The 5,432-nt window shown below is 51.8% G+C and overlaps 1 long non-coding RNA gene across 1 annotated transcript; it reads right to left on the bottom strand.

Moving 5' to 3' along the window:
• Positions 1–935: 935 nt before the first annotated feature.
• LOC122682113 lies at positions 936–5,309 on the bottom strand. Its single transcript, XR_006337221.1, has 5 exons — positions 4,930–5,309; positions 3,463–3,621; positions 2,991–3,073; positions 1,668–1,739; positions 936–1,515 (listed from the first exon to the last, which is right to left on the bottom strand). It is a non-coding gene; the product is annotated as an uncharacterized LOC122682113 (long non-coding RNA).
• Positions 5,310–5,432: the final 123 nt, after the last annotated feature.

The following is a 5,432-nucleotide window of genomic DNA, read 5'->3' as shown; positions in this document are numbered from 1 at the left end:
CAAGCGCCCAGTAACCACTTATACTGTACAAAAGGCATAAACCAGCAAATAAAAGGATAAATGTTTTGAAAGAAAGAAAAGAAATGGCAGCTGCTTTTAAAATGAGCCATACCCAGAGCCAGCCTCCCAAGGCCAGAGGTGACTCAGCAGAGGCCCTGCCCTCCATTCCAGTGGGGAGACATTCCAGGGCAGCCTTCTGTCGATAAAAGCTTGGAGACATGTCCACGAATAATCCCAATACATCAATCATGCATGAGTCACAGACTGATGCCCAGTCATAAAGCAGCAGCTGGGCCCAGGATTCCTGGCATCCTTCCAAGCCCAGGAAGCTTCCCTGGTAGCTCAGCTGGTAAAGAATCCACCTGCAATGCAGGAGACCCTGGTTTGATCCCTGGTTCAGGAAGATCCACTGGAGAAGGGATAGGCTACCCACTCATTTTCTTGGGCTTCCCTGGTGGCTCAGGTGGGAAAGAATCCGCCTGCAATGCAGGAGACCTGGGTTCCATCCCTGGGTTGGGAAGATCCCCTGGAGAAGGGAACGGCTACCCACTCCAGTATTCTTGCCTGGAGAATTTCATGGACAGAGGGGCCTGGCGGGCTACAGTCGTGAGATCACAGAGTTGAACAGGACTGAGCAACTTTCGTTTTCCAAGCCTATCTCCCAACCCCATTTTACAAGCAGCAAACAAAACCAAGGGCTTTTAAGGTGGTGCTAGTGGTAAAGAAACTCTCTGACAATGCAGGAGACACGGTTCGATCCCTGGGTGGGGAAGATCCCCTGGAGGAGGGCATGGCAACCCACTCCGGTATCCTTGCCTGGAGAATCCCATGGACAGAGGAGCCTGGCGGGCTACAGTCCACGGGGTCGCACAGAGTCGGACATGACGGCAGTGACTTAGCACACACGCAAACAGAGGCAAAGGAAGAGCCGCAAGCACCATGTGACCACACTGTTTATCAGTCTCCTCCTGACAGGCCATGGGGGCTGGTTCCAATTTGAAGCCATCGCGAACAGACTTGGCTGACCCTCCCTGTGCCTATAGGAGCAGGGTTTTTCAGGGTAGCTGGGGAGAGAGAATTGTTGGGGTGAACTGTAGATCTGGGGAGGGGTGCTCCAGTTACAACTGAGCGCGGTGTCTCTCCCCAGTTTACCCATAGGTCACAGTTTTTCATCTTCAGCCCTACTGACATTTTGGGCCAGAGAATTCTCTGTTCTGTGCCTGGTAGGGTTTGGCGGCGTTCCCGGCCTCTTCCCATGCAATGCCAGCGGCGTATCACCACCCCCAGGTGTGACAGCTGCAAGTGCTTCAAGGCATTGCCAAATGTCCCCGGGGGGGGGGGGGGGGCGCGCAAAATCATCCCAGTTGAGAAACACTGCTCTCAATGTACAGAGCCTGCAAACAGGGTTTATGAGCACAGGTTCCTTAAGCAGATTCATGGCTGTCGTTGATTTTCTTCTCTTTGGACAGGTGCACGATTTATCTCTTTGGAAGAGGTCCATGACCTTGGTAATCACTAGTGTAAGAATGAGGACTTCAGAAAGCTAGCTAGAAAGAAGTTGCTGTGTATCACGGGGAGCTCAAGGCGGGGCTCTGTGACCACCTCGAGGGGTGGAATGGCGGGGGAGGGAGGGAGTTTCAAAAGGGAGGCGACACCCGCGTACTCACGACTGCCTCATGTTGCTGGATGGCAGAGACCGACACAGCATCGTAAGCAATTATCCTCCCATTAAAAGGAAACTTTAGAAAAAGAGTCAGATTTCAGGCCTTACTGGGATAATCATTGGAATTTGAATAAGAACAATAAGAATGATGCTATAACACTCTATCAACATTAAACGTCCTGATTTTGAAAACTATACAGCAGTCCTGTAAGAGACTGTCCTTGTTCTTAGGAGATGCACACTAAAGTAATTAGCAGTAAAAGGACATTGTATCTTTTTTACATAACTGACTCTCAAATGGTTCAGAAAAATTACACAGAGAGAGAAAAAATGATAAATGCAGTAAAATGTTGACAATTGGGGGATACGAATGAAGGTGATATATAGAAATTTATCGTACTGTTTTTGCAACTTTTCTGTAAATTTTATTTTTTAGAAATTATTATTTTAAAAGGGTTTGTTTTTTTTTTAAATCATCGATGCTTTACTTTTTAAAACATAGTTTTCATCTGCTATTCCCACCTGCTCCCAGGGAAGGGAGGCATGATTATGCCTAGGAACTGGGCCCCACAGAGGTTATGGCCCCAGGAATCTCCCAGAAAGGGTTCTATTTGCTTTTATAGGTGTCTGTAAAACGCCCAGCAGGGGGATGACCACAGGAGGTGACAAGAAAGGAGGCTGGAGAGTCAGCATGGCCTTGCTGCCAGGAGAGGGTGTCGATCTCACCCCAGCATCCTCATAATCAAACGTAACAAACATTTCTGCCAAGAACCCCACCTCTCACGGTGCTCACTGTGAACCTTACAACAAACCTATGAAGGGCTATTCTTTCCATTTCGAGGAAGGAAAATGGACCCACAGAGGCTCAGAAACACAGCTGTGAGACTCCAGGCTTCAAAGACCAAGCTTCTTCTCCGTCCCCGTCTTAGGTGTGTAATTCTGGGTCTTCCCTCATTTCTGGCTTTGCTCTAACTTGATGACCACAATCATGTGTCATTCTCTAGGTCAGAAATAACAGCTTGATGCCCCTGGACATCGCCGCTTGGGATGTCCAACCTGCACCTCACACGCAGCATGCCCAGCACATAACTCCCGGTCTCCCCTCCCCAAACCTGCTCCCACCTTGTTCTACCCAGCTCAGGCAATGGCACCTCCATCCTTCCAGTGCTTCAGGCTAGAAACCTGAGCATCATCCTTGACCTCTCTCCCTCAGCCCCCATGACATCAACCAGCAAGTCCTGGCCACTCCACCTTCAAAATGCAACCAGAACCCACCACTTCTCCCACCTCCACAGTCACTCTAGTCTGACCATCCGACCCCTCCTACCTGGACTATTGCAGTCACCTCCTCTTTGGTCTCCTGATTTTCCTCAGTCTCTGAGTCCACCTCCCACTAGCAGCCCAAGGATCCTACAAAAATGTAAGGTCAAGGTCACTGTACAATTCTTTACTAAAATTTGCCCAATAGAACTTTCTGCAATGGTGGAAATGTTCTACATCTGCACTTATTCATTAGCCTCCAGCCACGTGTAACTACTGAGCACCTGAAATGTGCTGAGTGTAACTGAAGGACTGAAATTTTAATCTTAACTTACTTAATTAGCCACCCTCTCTTGGCAAGACTGGGGAAAACAGGCATGCTTGAACACAGCTAGTGGGAATATAAATTAGTTATATGATTCCAATGGCAATATCTGCTTACCTACCTACCAAGAGGTTTATCTCTGTCTACCAAAATGGCTAAGCAGTTAACATTTGTCAAAGCAATCCCACTTCAGGAGTGAGTTCAATAGACCTACCTTCATGTGCCAAAATGACATTGAGCAAAATGTCTATAACATTCAAAGATGTTTGGGTCCATCAAGCGTCCATCAATAAACCACTAGTTAAATGAATTATGATCTAGCCACACAGTGGAAAACGATGACATTATTTAAAAAATGAGGAAATAATGACCCCTAAAGCACAAAGAAAAAAGTAGATAAGACTTCATCAAGAGTAAAAACATGTTGTGCATGAAAGGACACCATCAAGAAAGTGAAAAGACAACCAGAGAGTGAGAGAAAATATGACAGTCATGTCCCCTGCTCTTTCCCTACAGCAACCTGGGTCAGATTGGTGCTTAACAAATGTGTTCCCTGAGCAAATGAATAACCTGTCTGTCCATCACCCATCTTGTGCTGGCCACTAGGGGAGCTCCCGACACCAGCAGGACCAGCCACCTCATCCTGCTTGGAGGTCTGGGAGGCAGGCAGAGCTTGGAAGGGCGTGTCCCTGAAATCTGAGATCCAGCCCATCCCAACACTAGGCACCTTAATCTCCCGGATTGAAAATTTGAACTGTGTAAACTACAAGAAGGCAAAGCCAGGCAGTTTTGCCAGAATTCAGCAGGATGTGAATTGCAGACTGCAATCTCTCCCTGCCAAGGAAGCGCGCTTTTCTTTCCTGGGAGGTGGTATATACAAAGAAACAGAAAAGGGGCATGGGTCTGGCGGGGGTTAGTGGCCGCCCAGGGTGGGAACACCCAGGAAACACTCCTGGGGTGACTGACTTTTCCTAGCACCGGGACAATCCAGGGCTTAAACCTTCAGAGAACAAGGATGGAGCCTCCAAAGGAGGCTTACAGAATGGGGTCTTACCTCCCCTCCCTGTTTCCCCTGGGTACCTCTCGGGTCCTTCCACCACCTCTTGAACATTCTTAGCTCCCATCTGGTGGGTGACGCGCTGTAAAATTTATGTGAGCAATTGCCGTGTACTTTGTAGCGAGCTAGACCGGTCGAGTTCCTGCTGAAGTAATAAATTCACTTGAGACTTAATTCACTCCACAAGCATTTACTCGAGCCCTTTGAAAAGATCCCCTTGGAGAAGGGGAAAGCTACCCACTCCAGTATCCTGGCCTGGAGAATTCCATGGACTGTATAGTCCATGGGGTCGCAAAGAATCGGACACGACTGAGAGACTTACACTTCACTTCACTTCGGCTGATCGGGACGTGGGAGTGCGGCTGTGAACCCAGCAAGTCTTAGCCCTGGGGGAGCTTGCTTTCTGGGGCGGGGGGAGCCTGGCACCGTCCGTTCCGACGAGCACTGGGAAGGCGTGGTGATGTCACAGTGACCGGAGAGGGGGTACCTCCGGGCGCTGCGGTGACAGGGGCCTCTGAGGAGGCCACCCAGCTCCTGACCGTGAGTAAAAAACACCCTGCGGTCGAGCTCTTGGCCCGGCGCCCAACAGATAGTCAGCGCTCATCAAATCTGACAGAGACTCACCACTTTCCTGTCTCCTCCCTCCGGGGGACACTGCCCCCAACCCCCGGTCAGGCTGGTCCCCGGGGGCACCGCGCGAGGTGGGCCCACGGTGCGGGGGACGCTCGGGGTCCTCGGAGACCCTGAAACCGGCCCCGGCCAGGGACCCTCAAACGGGGCCTCCCCTCCCCGGCCAGGGGCCCTCCCCGCGCGTCCCCTGCCCGTCACAGACGCCAGCCTGCGCGTGCCCAAGATACGCCAGCTCAGATCTCGGCCGTCGGCACCGGGGGGGCAAACTCAGCCCGACCTGTGCCGTCAGCGCGATCCGACCCGGAGGGCGAGGGCGACGCGCAGAGGAGCGCGTGGGGCCGAGACGCACCGCCCCCCGGCTCTTCCGCACGCTGCGGGCCCGCCCCCCGCGCGCCGCGATTGGCTGCGGCTCGGCGGCCGCTGATTGGCTGGCGCTGCCCCCGGCGCACGCCCCCATTGGCTGTGACGCGCGGCCTGGCGAGGTCCCCCGCCGGCGC

This window comes from Cervus elaphus, chromosome 23, assembly GCF_910594005.1.
Source record: "Cervus elaphus chromosome 23, mCerEla1.1, whole genome shotgun sequence".
Classification (NCBI taxonomy): Eukaryota; Metazoa; Chordata; class Mammalia; order Artiodactyla; family Cervidae; genus Cervus; species Cervus elaphus.
This window is presented reverse-complemented; position numbering and strand designations above follow the sequence as displayed.